Below are 14,908 nucleotides of genomic sequence, written 5' to 3'. Positions count from 1 at the left end.
ACACTGGACAAACAGGGGGCTCTGGGGGGGGGGAACTAAATACGATTAAAATCACTAAGGAAGTGGTACTTGGTAAAATAATGGGACTCAAGGTGGATAAATATCCTGGACCTGATGGCTTGCATCCTAGTGTCTTGAGGGAAGTGGCGGTAGGGATTGTGGATGCATTGGTAATAATTTTCCAAAACTCCCTGGCCGCAGCAAAGGTCCCGGCAGATTGGAAAACTGCTAATGTAACACCCTTATTTAAAAAGGGTAGTAGGCAGAAGGCTGGAAACTATAGACCTGTTAGCCTAACATCTGTGGTTGGTAAAATGTTAGAGCCCATTATTAAGGAGACAGTAACGGGACATTTGTATAAACATAATTTAATAGGACAAACTCAGCATGGTTTCATGAAGGGGAAGTCATGTTTGACAAATTTGCTTGAGTTTTTTGAGGAAGTAACATACAGGGTGGATAAAGGGGAACCAGTGGACGTAGTGTATTTAGACTTCCAAAAGGCATTTGACAAGGTGCCACACAAAAGATTATTGCTCAAGATAAAAAATCACGGGATTGGGGGTAATGTTCTGGCGTGGGTGGAGGATTGGCTCTCTAACAGAAAGCAGAGAGTTGGGATAAATGGTTCGTTCTCAGATTGGCAACCAGTAACTAGTGGTGTTCCGCAGGGGTCAGTGCTGGGTCCCCAACTCTTTACAATCTATATTAACGATTTGGAGGAGGGGACCGAGTGTAACATATCAAAGTTTGCAGATGATACAAAGATGGGACGGAAAGTAGTGAGTGAGGAGGACATAAAAAACCTGCAAAGGGACATAGACAGGCTAAGTAAGTGGGCAGAGATTTGGCAGATGGAATACAATACTGGAAAGTGTGAGGTTATGCACTTTGGCAGGAAAAATCATAAAGCAAGTTATTATCTTAATGGCAAGAAACTGGAAAGTACTGTAGTAGAAAGGGACCTGGGGGTCCTGGTGCACGAAACTCAAAAAGTTAGTGTGCAGGTGCAGCAAGTGATCAAGAAGGCCAATGGAATGTTGGCTTTTATTGCTAGGGGGATGGAATATAAAAACAGGGAGGTATTGCTGCAGTTGTACAAGGTATTGGTGAGACCGCACCTGGAATACTGCATACAGTTTTGGGCCTAGAAATTGGGTATAGCCCCGCTTGAGGCGTTAGAACTGGCGATGCGCTAAGTTTATAGCCAGACGAGAGCTATCCGCGCCTGGGGCGATATTGGGTTGCATCGCCCCCAAAGGGGATTCAGGCGCTAAATCAGCCGTTGCACGGTGCTCTTAAGCCGCAAAAGGTCAGGCGCTCCTCAATTTCGACGCGGACGGGCGCAGCGCAGGTGAACTCAATTACGGCAAAGCACGAGACCTGCAGGCGCCGGCCGGCTCTTAAAGGGGTGGGTCAGTCAGACTGAGCTTCAACACCCAACGCCCTGTAGGCCTCAGATTCGGCGCTCGCCCTTGTCTGGCGGTACAAAGTTCATCATTATGGAGAAGGTTAGGCAGAGAGCAGAGCGCTTCAGCACTGAGGCTCTGGACCAATTGGTGGCTGCAGTTGAACACCGTCGACAGGTGCTGTACCCGGATAATGGCAAGAGGCCAAATCAGAAGGCTTACCGACGATCTTGGAGGGAGGTTGCTGTGAGGGTCAACTCCAGCAGCATGGCGACCAGGACCCCTGTTCAGTGCAGGAAGAAATTCAACGACCTCACACGGATCGTTAGGGTGAGTGATGGTTTACCAAACTTGTGCTTCCCTCCATCTGCAGCTGACTTCGGGCACCCTGCTGCAATGATGCACCACTGGCCATCTGTCAATATGCACCCATGGCCTTTTCTGGGCAGACACATGGACAGATGTCTCAAGGCCTCATGTAAGGGCTCTTGCACAATGGGGGGCATGCGAGGATGTCTCAAGGCCTCATGTAAGGGCTCTTGCACAATGGGGGGCATGCGATGATGTCTCAAGGCCTCATGTAAGGGCTCTTGCACAATGGGGGGCATGCGATGATGTCTCAAGGCCTCATGTAACAGAACCTCCCCTTCTTTCCCCTGCAGTCGAAGATGGCGCAGATTAGAAAAGAACAGCGTCGAACCGGTGGCGGACCTGCACAAGTGGTCACTCTCACGGATCTGGAGGAGAGAGTGCACCAGATACTTGGAGGACGTCTGTCTGGTCCAGTGACCACTGCATCTGCCGACCCCATTACCGACAGCGAGGGTAAGACTCTCACCTTTTCCACTTGTTGCCTTCCACTTGGTCCCCCCGCCAGCATGCATCCTCAGTGTGCAGCCTTGTCAGAGCCATGCCGCAATCTGGCATGACTTTCAGCAAACCTGTCCTTTTGCTAAAGCCACTCTTCCACCTCCCACTTTCAGATGAAGCAGCACCAACTCGGGCTCAACGCGCTGAAGCTGCCAGTGCCACCGGAGGCGAGGACCAGGAGGAATCCAGACCAGCCGTTGCAGAATCCGGGGAGCTGAGACATCTGCAGACTGGGGATAGTAGTCCCCTGGAGGGGAGGGGGGGTGGCTCTGAGGATGAACCAGTTGCCGGACCAAGCGGCATGGAGCAACGCAGGGGGGATAGGCAAGTTCGGCCACCGTCTCCCCGCAGGGCAAGGCAGGTCGTCATGACTGCTGCACAGAGTGCAGATGAGGTCCGGCGCCTGGCAGAGATGAGCAAACAGGCCCGGGTCAGACACACGGAGCTGATGGCTGCAGTGGAGAAGATGCCTGAGTGAATAGATTCATTGGCTAGGAGTATGTTGGACTTCAGGGCAACAATGGAGAGGGCTCTGCAGGGCTTTGGCGCAACAATGGAGAGGTCTCTCCAGGTGTTCGGGGAAACAATGGACAGGTCTATCCAGGGCTTCGGCCCAACAATGGAGAGGACTGTCCACGGCTTTGAGTCGGCAATGGAAAGGACTGTTCAGGGCTTCGGACAATCCCTGGAAAGGTCTGTGCAGGGCTTGTCCGAGGCAGTGGAGCGGTCGGCTCCTGTCTAGTCCGAAGCCATGGGAAGAACTGTCCAGGCCTTCTCCGAAGCACTGGCACCTGGCACACAGGTCCTCACTGTTGCCACGCATTCACTTACTGGGCTCCTCCACAGTCAGATTGACGCAACGCGATGTCTCACTGCAGCCACCCTCTCTGCATCAGATAGGATCACCCCGGGCCCTTCCACTCCCGTACAAGGCCAGGAATCCGTGGAGCCTGCGATTGTGGCGGATGAGCCGAGCCGCTCCCCTCAGATAGCCAGTGTGTCGTCCGACCATGGTGCAGGTGTCCTCTCTCGGCAGGAGACCATTGCACATGCCAGCGCTGGGACGCCTGCATTGCAGCTGCCACCACCTGCAGGCCACACTGCTCCCAGCCATGCTCAAAGCAAGCATCCCGCGTCCGCACCCTCCAAGCCCAGAGGTCGGCCAGGCCGTGCCTCAGGGGCTTCTGCGCTTCCAGACAGTCGGCAAGCGTCCCCCAGCCTTGAGGCCGCCACTGGGGTGCAATTACGTAGGAGCAGCAGGGCGGGAAGGGGCCGGGCGCGAACGAGAAGTCGTTCTCCCTCAAGGGGCCAGTTGTAGAGGGAGGTGCTGAGACGTTTGTTTGTCCAAATTCACAGACACCCTCACCTGCTGTTATAGGTGCAGATTTTTGTTGAGTTTTGCTGCTTTGCCGAACAGGTCACTTTTATTTTGGCAGTGATGGTTTCTGCTCACTTTACGTTGTTTAGCTGTAATGAAAGACTTTTGTGTCAATAAACAGAAGTTTAAATGTTGCTTGGTGCATGTGACTACTTTCAGTGATGCTGGCATGCAGAGGCCCTCAAACATCCAAAGTGCCCATGAGGTAAGACTCTCATCATTCTGCCACAGGGGTGTCGAGACGAGTCCAGAGGAGCCTCTGACGAATGGACCTTCCACTTTCAGCAGCCCTTCCATCTTCCTCCTCCTCCTCCTCCGCCTGCTCTTCCTCCTCTTCCTCCTCCTCCTCCTCATACTCCTCCTCCTCCGTCTGCTTGTGCAGGGTCCGAGGGAAGGTAATGAATGGACGCGTTCGCCTATAAAGGGCATCTGTCACTTGCCAGATGCAACAGCGGACTGCAGCCTGAGCGACAGTCGCATTGTCCCCAATGGCTGACTGAAAGGAGCCGTTGGCATAAAAATGGAGGCCTTCAGTCAGTGTAGCCATCACGGACAGAGAGGTTCTGCAGCGTTCACGCGGCTGCAGATCCTGACCAAGCAGGTGGCACAGATCAGTAACAATGTCCCTCCAGATTCGGAGCCTTGGCAAACACTGCTCCTCCGACATGTCAAGGCTTGTCACCTGCTGCCTAAAGACCCTCGCAGCCTCCCGTCGGATTGGCCGACCTCCATTGCCCCTCCTCCTTCTGGACAATCCCGGCCCTCTCTCCCGCCGTCTCTCTGCCCCTTCACAGTGTTGGGCGATGAGGCCGTCGCCCTCCAAACAAGCTCCCATTCGGATGCCAGTTGGTCAAAAGGCTTTTAGGTGTAGTGCTGCAAGTGCTTCGGACACGGTTGAAGGTCCCAAGTACTGTAAAGCTCAAATCCCAGAACTCCGCTCCACATTAGCTCGCCAACTCTCTCCAGCAGCGATCGCAATGAGCAGGCCAAGTGGCAGAAGATTCTGCACTAGAGCTGTCCCCTTTAAATAGCGCCGCCCTACTCCGAGAAGGGCCTGTTAGCCCTCCTTCGAACTGTCACTAATAGCGCTGGGCGCTAAGGCTCCGGGCGCCACCCAATATGCGCTCAGGCGCTCCTAAAAGGCGTTGCACACTAAAATGACGTCATGAGCCGTTTGCGCTCGCGGGCGCGCGCAAACACTTAGCGCAGGCGCTAAATGTATAGTCAATTTCTGAGTCGGCGCTATCCTCATAGCGCTCACCCCAACATAGGGCTTCGCCCCAATTCTAGGTCTCTTTAGGCGCTCAGCGCCGGCGCTACCAACCCAATTTCTAGGCCTTGGTGTCCATATTTAAGAAAAGACATACTTGCTCTCGAGTCAGTACAAAGAAGGTTCACTCGGTTAATCCCGGGGATGAGGGGGTGGTCATATGAGGAGAGGTTGAGTAGATTGGGACTCTACTCATTGGAGTTCAGAAGAATGAGAGGCGATCTTATTGAAACATATAAGATTGTGAAGGGGCTTGATCGGGTGGATGCGGTGAGGATGTTCCCAATGATGGGTGAAACTAGAACTAGGGGGCATAATCTTAGAATAAGGGGCTGCTCTTTCAAAACTGAGATGAGGAGAAACTTCTCTCAGAGGGTGGTAGGTTTGTGGAATTTGCTGCCCCAGAAAGCTGTGGAAGCTACATCATTAAATAAATTTAAAACAGAAATAGATAGTTTCCTAGAAGTAAAGGGAATTAAGGGTTACAGGGAGCAGGCAGGAAATTGGACATGAGTCTAGGTTCGGAATGGTCATGGCCCTGTGGGTAGTGGAGTGGGCCCAGGGGCCGTGTAGCCTGGTTCTGCTCCTACTGTGTTCTAATTCTGTGTTAGATTTCAGGAGATGGTTTTATTCCTGTTCCTGGCTGGGGTGGAGATCGCCTTTACAGAAGGTAAGTACTGTAGAAAATATAGGGACAGAGTGATCTCCTGGAAGAATTTCGATCGCCTAGATGGGTCGGAGAGGAATTTCCCAGATTTTTTTCTCCCAAATTGGCCATTGGGTCTTTTATCTGGTTTTTCGCCTCTCCCGGGAGATTACATGGGTTCGGGTGGATGGAGAGTGATAGAAGATTTGAGGTTAGGATCAGATCAGCCATGATCTTATTGAATGGTGGAGCAGGCTCGAGGGGCCGATTGGCCTACTCCTGCTCCTATTTCTTATGTTCTTATGTTCTCTCCCGATTGGGCCTCTTGATACCTTGGCCTGCAGCAAATGCATCAAAAACACTAAGGGGAAAAGATACACTTGAATAATATTCAGATTAGTCTGAATCCCATTGAAGCACACGTTCTCAATGGGTTCGAAAGACAATCTGATACCCAACTGAAGTTAGGAAAGGTATGGGGACACATGGCTAGATGGGTAGGTGGAAATCAATTCTGAAAGGTGCTAATTGTGTTGAGGTTTCTTTGCCATTCTTGTTCCGAAACATTCTTTAGTTCTTACGTAAATTTTATGGTGAATGAAAGTGTCTCTGATAGACTGCAGAAGGTAGTTTCATCATGGGTTGTTACTGAGTTTCACGAAGCAGCCTAGTAGAAAAATACCTGTTTGAATCTTGCACAAGGATCATGGAATCATAGAATGATACAGCACAGAAGGAGGCCATTCAGTTTATCATGCCTATGCTGGCTCTTTGGTAGAGCGATCCAATTAATCCCACTCCCCTGCTCTTTCCCCATGGCCCTGTATTTTTTCCTTTCAAGTATTTATCCAATTCTCTTTTGAATGTTACTATTGAACCTGCTTCCACCAGCCTTTCAGGCAGTGCATTCCAGATCACAACTCGCTGTGTAAAAAAATGTTTCCTCATGTTGCCTCTGGTTCTTTTGCCAATCACCTTAAATCTGTGTCCCTGGTTACTGATCTTTCTGCCACTGGAAACAGTTTCCCTTTATTTATTCTATCAAAACTATTCATGCTTTTGAACACCTCTGTCAAATCTCCCCTTAACTTTCTCTGCTCTAAGGAGAACAACCTCAACATCTCCAGTCTCGCCACATAACTGAAGTCCCTCATCCCTGGAACCATTGTAGTAAATCTCTGCTGCACCCTCTCCAAAGCCTTAACATCCGTCCTAAAGTGTGGTGACCAATATTGAGCACAATACTCCAGCTGAGGCCTAACCAGTGTTTTATAAAGGTTTAGCATAACTTCCTTGCGTTTGCACTCTATGCCTCTATTAATAAAGCCAAGGATCCCATATGCTTTTTTAACAGCCATCTCAACTTGTCCTGCCACCTTCAAAGATTTGTGTACATACACCCCAGGTCTCTCTGTTCCTGCACCACCTTTAAAATTATGGCTCGGAATTTGCAGTCAGCAACAAAGCGACGGCAATCACCGTCATTTCGCCGTTGACCTCGAAGAAAGCTACCTACAAAGATCTTGTGATCTCTGTAGCGAAAACTTTAGCTTTCTTGACCTTAACTTGATTGTAGCGCTGTCAAAAAGTGATCCCCAGGGTACATTAACAGTGATGTCATCAATCAGCCAATCACATTGAAGAATTCTCACAGACAGGAAATAAAAAACACTGATTAACATTTCACTTTTCAAAATTTTTACAGAGATTGAAACAAAGATTGGGACATTCACATTGGGTTAAGGTAAAAGCTGAAATATCATAAACAAACTTTCTGTGTTTATCTGCGCATGCGCTAAATCCTGAAGTTACGGTAAGTTTCAGAGGGGTAATGACGGTGAACGCTGAAAGTTTCGGTGTCATTACCACCGTAAAATCCGGGCCAAAACTATTTTGGTTATATTGCCTCTCCTCATTCTTCCTACCAAAATGTATCACTTCGCTATTCCCTACATTAAATTTCATCTGTGTCTGCCCATTTGCCAGTTAGTCTAAGTCTTTCTGAAGTCTGTTACAGTCCTCCTTAGTTTTTACTACATTTCCGAGTTGCGTATCATCTGCAAGCTTTGAAATTATACCCTGTAAACTCAATTGCTGGTCATAGAGTCATAGTCATAGAGTCATAACGCACAGAAGGAGGCCATTCGGTCAGTCCCATTCTCCCACTCTATCCCGTAGCCCTGCAAGTTTATTTCCCTCAAGTGCCTATCCAGTCTCCCCTTGAAACCATTGAGTGTCTCCACTTCCACTACTTCCGCCGGCAGCGAGTTCCAGGTACTCACCACTCGCTGCGTAAAAAAGTTTTTCCTCACATCCCCCCGAATCTCTTGCCCAAAACCTTAAATTTGTGTACCCTAGTCCTTGTACCATCAACTAGTGGGAACAACCTTTCCCGTCTAGCCTATCCAAACCCGTCATAATCTTGTACACCTCTATCAAATCACACCTCAACCTCCTTTCTTCCAGTAAAAACAAATCCAGTTGCTCCAACCTGTCCTTGTAGCCAAAAGCTCCCATCCCCAGAACCATTCTGGTAAATCTCCACTGCACCCTCTCAAAAGCTTTCACCTCCTTCCTAAAGCGTGGTGACCAGAACTGAACGCAATACTCCAGTTGTGGCCTAACTAGCGCTTTATAAAGGTTCAGCATAACTTCTCTACTTTTGTACCCAATACCTCTATTTATGAAGCACAAGATCCCATATGCTTTGCTAACCACTCTTTCTATATATCCCGCCACCTTTAGGGACCTATGCATATTAACTCCCAGGTCCCTCTGTCCCTGCACACACTTTAAAACTGTGCCATTACGTGTATATTGCCTCTCCCTGTTCCTTCTACCAGAATGCATCACCTCACACTTCTCTGTATTAAATTCCATCTGCCACTTGTCTGCCCATACTGCTAGCCTACCTATGTCCAGTCTGCCGCTCTGGCTCTCTGCTCCCGCTGTTTAAAGTACTCTGCCGCTCTGGCTCTCCGCTCCCGCTCTGTTTAAAGTACTCTGCCACTCTGGTACTCTGCTCCCGCTCTGTTTAAAGTACTCTGCCACTCTGGTACTCTACTCCCGCTCTGTTTAAAGTACTCTGCTGCTCTGGCTCTCAGCTCCCACTCTGTTTAAAGTACTCTGCTGCTCTGGTTCTCAGCTCCCACTCTGTTTAAAGTACTCTGCCGCTCTGGCTCTCTGCTCCCGCTCTGTTTAAAGTACTCTGCCACTCTGGTACTCTGCTCCCGCTCTGTTTAAAGTACTCTGCTGCTCTGGCTCTCAGCTCCCACTCTGTTTAAAGTACTCTGCCACTCTGGCTCTCCGCTTCCGCTCTGTTTAAAGTACTCTGCCTCTCTACTCCCGATCTGTTTAAAGTACTCTGCTGCTCTGTGTTAGATCCGTGTATTTTAATGTTGTGTCCTTCAATAATCAGACAAAAGACTGCAGGGAACGATCAACAGGTGTTTACTGAATGAGGGTTCAAACTGCAACTGACTGTACAGATCACTACTCAGGGTTTATATAGAGGTGTGGTCACTGCCAGTACTACAGGATACAGGAGCTGTAAAAAGTAGTTCTCCCCCTTAAAGGTACATACATTACAATTCCTCCCCTTTTAGATTAACAGTACCATAACACTCATTTAACAATTAAATATCAAACTAATTACAATTAACACTTTTAACATGCAACATTAACTGAAAATAGTCTATTTATAAATTCAGTCTTTGGGGAGGCTTCGTGATTCTTTCTGGATAACGCCTTTCCCGAGTGTCTCGCTCTTGGTGCGGAGGCGATTCTAACACCCTGTCGTCAGTTGATTCATCAGCTTCCAATGCTATTGTTTCTGAGGTAGATGCGACCTGTACGTCGGGTTCCTCACCAGGTACGTATGGCCGAGACATGGGGTTGACTCGTTCCTGTGACTCTAGGATCTGGTCAGCATGGCGTCTCACAATGTTCTCCCCAACATCCACTGTATACAATAGTGGCCCCTGCCGTGTGCATATCGTTCCTGGTTGCCATTTCTCTGTTCGGTAGTCGCGGGCCAAGACTGGTTGCCCTACATTGAAGCTCCTTGTCGGCTTCTCATTGATGTGCTGGAATTGCTTACTCTCAACATCTCTTCGTACATTTGGTCTGAGCAAATCCAGACGAGATCTCAACCTTCGGTTAAAGAACATCATGGCCGGGGCCTGGTTGGTGACTGCATGTGTCGCATTTCTGTAGGCTAACAGGAAATTGTCCACCTTATGCTGCAGTGGAATGTCGTCATCGCACATGGCCTTTACTGCTTTTTTAAAGGTTTGTACGAACCTCTCAGCCAATCCATTTGTGGCTGGATGATACGGGGCGGATGTGTAATGCCTTACCCCATTCCTTTTCATAAATCTTCGAAACTCTTCGGAGACCAACTGTGGTCCGTTATCAGAGCAAATCTGCTCTGGCAAGCCGTTCCTGGCAAAAATGGTCCGTAGGACTGCAATAGTTTTCTCCGTGGTGGTGGAGGACATTTTGATCACCTCAGGCCATTTCGAGTGCGCATCCACGGCTATTAAAAACATTGAGTCCATGAATGGACCAGCAAAATCAATATGCACCCATTGCCATGGAGATGAGGGCCACTCCCATGGGTGTAGAGGGGCATGTGGTGGTGCATTTTGGACCTTCTGGCATCCTGAGCAGCTCTTTGTCAGGTCCTCGATTTGCTGATCGATCCCCGGCCACCACACATAAGCCCTAGCAAGGCTTTTCATTTTCACCCCTCCCAGTTGACCTTCGTGAAGCTCATTGAGCACTCTCTCCCTTAACTTGGGTGGAATTACCACTCGGGATCCACACATCAAGGTCCCCTGGCATACTGACAGCTGTTCTCTTCTGGATGAGAATGCTGGCAACAGTGAGTCGCCATGTGCTGGCCATCCTTTCACCGTCAAATCATATACCCGAGACACTGTCGGGTCATTTCGGGTCTCCTCTATACCAGCGTTAGTTACTGGCAAGCATTCAATTATAGTCGAATGAAATATTTCGACAGGATCCACTGCTGGTGCTTCCTCCGCAGTAGACAGTGGCAGGCATGATAGCCCATCAGCGTTTCCATGCTGTTTCGTGCCCTTATACTCAATTCCATATTGGTGCGCCCCTAGAAAAAGAGACCATCTTTGTAGCTGTTGCGCAGTCATCACCGGAACGCCCTTCTTTGGATTAAAGATGGAGACAAGTGGTTGGTGGTCAGTCAGCAAGGTGAACTTCTGCCCGTGCAGATAGTGATTGAACGTTTTCACTCCCCACACTAGGCTGAGGGCCTCCCTGTCAATCTGGGCGTAGTTACGCTCGGCTGAGGTTAGTGACCGAGACGCAAAGGCTACTGGCCTCTCTGAGCCGTCCGGGAATTTGTGCGACAGCACCGCTCCAATGCCATAGGATGATGCATCACACGCCAACCGAATTGGTAGTGCTGGGTTGAAATGAGCCAACACCTCTTTTGATGTGATCAATGCTTTGCTCTTCTGGAAAGCTCGTTTACATTCGTCACTCCACTTCCATGGTACCCCCGTTTGCAGTAGGGTGTTCAGTGGGTGTAGTACGGTAGACAAATTCAGCAAGAACTTATGGTAGTAGTTCACCAGCCCGAGGAACGACCTCAGTTGTGACACATTTTCCGGTGCTGGAGCCTTGACTACTGCCTCAATCTTTTCAGGGGACTTATGTAACCCCTCTTTATCAATAACGTGGCCACAATACGAGATCTGCTTCTGGAAAAACTCGCATTTGTGGTGATTAGCTCGGAGCCCATATTCCTTCAATCTAGTGAGCACCTGCTCCAGGTTGGCGAGGTGATCACTGTCATTTTCGCCCGTGACCAGGATGTTGTCCAAATAACACTGGGTCCCTGGAATCCCTTGCAGAACTTGTTCCATTGCCCTTTGCCAAATAGCCGGAGCTGGAGCTGATGCTACCCCGAACACCAGCCGGTTGTACCTTTATGAGTGTTGATCGTGAGGTACTGTTTCGAGGCTTCTTCTACCTCCATTTGCAGGTACGCCTGGGCCAGATCAATCTTAGTGAAGCGTTTCCCTCCAGATAGCGAGGCGAAAATATCTTCAATCCGCGGAAGCGGATATTGTACAGTGTGAAGGATTGGGTTCACTGTCACCTTAAAGTCCCCACAGATGCGAACCTTCTTTGGTTCCCCAGGCGTATTACTCAATGACCTCTTCATTACAGGAACGATGGGTGTAGCCCACTCACTCCAGTCCACTTTGGACAGTACTCCTGAACGTTCCAAACCTTCCAGCTCTGCTTCGACGGCTGGGCGGATCGCATAAGGTCTTAAAAAGGCCTTAAAAAACTTTGGGCTTGCATTTTCCTCTATTTTGATCGTCGCTGTTATGCCATTTAGTGTTCCGAGTCCCTGCTGGAACACTTCTTGTGCGTCAGTTAGCATTTTTGACAGTCGTCCAGGTGTGACGTCGTCATCCTTTTTGGCATCTACAGTCAGTGCTTGTATGGAATGCCAGTCTAGCTGTATCTTCCGGATCCATTCACGTCCTAGTAATGGTGGTCCTCCATCTGGCAATACATATAGGTCCATTTTTGGTGTTTCCTTGCCGTTATATATAACGTTCACCCTTATTTTTCCTTTGGGGTAGACTTTTTGCCCCGTGTACGTCTTCAAGACAATCTTTGTATCTCTCAAGGGTATATGTGAGAATAGCCGCTTGTAGTCCCTTCGGTTTATGACTGTTAGGGCTGATCCTGTGTCCAATTCCATTTTCACTTGGACTCCTGCTATCTTGAGCGTGACCCAGATAGTTCGGTGATCCTCCGTTTTGATCACATTATGTAGTTTCAGACAACCCAGCTCCTTGCTTCCGGAGTCTGTATCACTCTTCTGTTCGTCTGAACTACTCTCCGTTATCTTATGTGCCTTCTTGTACTTCTCCTGTGGAGATTTCTTGCTGCTGGTTTTCTTTCCCGACCTGCAGACTCTTGCTATGTGTCCTACTTTTCCACAGTGTCTGCACACTTTGTCCTTGAACCAGCAATGATTATGGTCGTGTGTTCTGCCGCAGCGATAGCACTTCACTGTTCCGTATGACATTTCATTTGTGCCATATTCTTGCGGTCTCCGTTGTACCTCTGCAGCGCCCTGTGCTGCTGCTTCGTGTGATACTGCAATGCTGAAAGCCTTGTCCAGCATAAGATCCTTTTTTGATAAAAGCCGTTTCTGGGTTCCTTCACTTTGAAGCCCACACACAAACTTGTCCCTTAAAGTATCTGCTAGTCCCGTTCCAAACTGGCAGTGTTTCGATAGCTTGCGCAGTTCCGTCAAATACTCAGCATTACTTTCATCTTTATGCTGGTTCCTTTTGTGAAACTTAAATCTTTCTGCTATCAGCAGCGGTGTGGGGTTTAAGTGATCCTGTAGGATTGACACTATGTTTTCAAAATCCTTTTCTACTGGCTTCTCTGGGGTTACTAGGTTTCGTAGTAAGCCATACGTTTTTGCACCCATTGAATTCAACAATACCAGCGCTTTCTTGTCATCTGGCACTTCATTCGCCTTGCAGTATACTTCTATGCATTCGACATATGTCATCCAATCTTCGACTTCATTGTCGAACGCTGTGATACTGCCACTCTTCGGCATTTTTGGGTGTGGTTAGACTGGCTTAAAATGGCGTCTCCCGCGCTTTCCTTTCTTCCCCGCTGTGGCTTAAAATGGCGTCTCCCGCGCTGCTGCCAACGCCGCTCTTGGCGGTCCTCGTGGCAAATGGCGACGCCCTGTGGGTTTTGCGCGCTGCTCCTGCGCTGCTGCCAACGCCGCTCTCTGCGGTCCTCGTGGCAATGGCAGCGCCTCGCGTTTTCCTGCGCGCCTCTCTCCCCCGTTGATGCTGCTCGGCCCTTGAACACCGGCTGCGCTCTGCTCTCTCTCATCTCTCTCCCCCGTTGACGCTGCTCGGTCCTGAACACCGGCTGCGCCCTGTGCGCTCTGCCTTCTCTCCCCCGTTGACGCTGCTCGGTCTTTTTCTGTGCCGCTCGGTCGGGCTCTAGCCCGCCGCTGTCCGGGATGGGTCTGCGCAGTACCTGTTGCCAGCCCGTTTCGCTGGACCACCGTGACTGGAAAGCCAAGCCTGGCCCTCGAGAGCCTCCCCTGCAATGCTCAAATCTCCGCTGGATGACTGGGTGGTTGCCCATGGTCGACGCCCGTGCTTCTGGACTCGACCTTCTTCCACTGTTCTCCAGGAGCGAATCCCTGGGAGGTGATGCAGAGTTGCAGGTAGGTTCGAATCTGCGTCGTCGCCAGTGTTATGTCTGTGTATCTTAATGTTATGTCCTTCAATAATCAGACAACAGACTGCAGGGAACGATTCAACAGGTGTTTACTGAATGAGGGTTACTCTAGAACTAACTGTACAGATCACTACTCAGGGTTTATGTACAGGTGTGGTCACTGCCGGTACTACAGTATACAGGAGCTGTAAAAAGTAGTTCTCTCCCTTAAGGTATATATACATTACCTACATTACACTCCAGTGTCAGGGTGTGTGTCTGCGATGCTTGTGTTGGCTCTGCTGCAGCAGCCTGAGCTTTCTTCATGCAGACACGAGCTATGTGTCCTCTTTTCTTACAGAAATGACATACCGCTGACAGAAATTTGCATGTTGTGGTACCATGGAGAGCCCCACAGCAGAAACATTTTCTTCCTGTCTCTTTAGTTGCCTCCATGTCTCTCGCAGCAGCAGCTGCGTGTGTGGTCTTGTGCACCTCCTCGGCGGCCTGAGATGGTGCTGCCTCTGTACGGAGCATACGTGTGTTCATCGATGCAGCCTCTGCTGCTAAAGCCTTCTCCTCGGCCAGCTGGAACATCAGGGCCTTCTCCGCTAACAGCTGTCTCTGCAATGCCGAGTCCGGCATTCCACACACAATCCGATCACGGAGCATATTGTCTAACTGGTCACCAAAATTACAATGTAATGAGCGTTTCCTCAACTCAGCAATGTAACTTGAAATAGATTGTCCAGGCTGTTGTTTACAATGTGAAAATGGAAACGCTGCACAATCTCTGAGGGTTTTAGGTTAAAATGTTTCTGCAGCTTCTCAATCAAATCAGCATAATCCACCTCACTAGGTTTACGAGGAACCACCAATGAACGCAGGACGGAGTAAGTAGCAGTTCCGCATACACTTACCAACACTGAGCGCTTCTTCTCTTTGTCAATATTATTTGCCTCAAAGAAACACACCAGTCTTTCTGCGTATTCCTCCCATGAACTGCCCTTATCCCCAGAGAACTCTTCAATACGTCCCAAGGTCGTCATAGTTTTAATGTGCACTGTCGC

Source organism: Somniosus microcephalus, chromosome 6 (assembly GCF_052327205.1).
Source record: "Somniosus microcephalus isolate GS21.2 chromosome 6, FLI_Smic_1.0, whole genome shotgun sequence".
Taxonomy (NCBI): domain Eukaryota; kingdom Metazoa; phylum Chordata; class Chondrichthyes; order Squaliformes; family Somniosidae; genus Somniosus; species Somniosus microcephalus.
Note: the sequence above shows the minus strand (reverse complement) of the source record.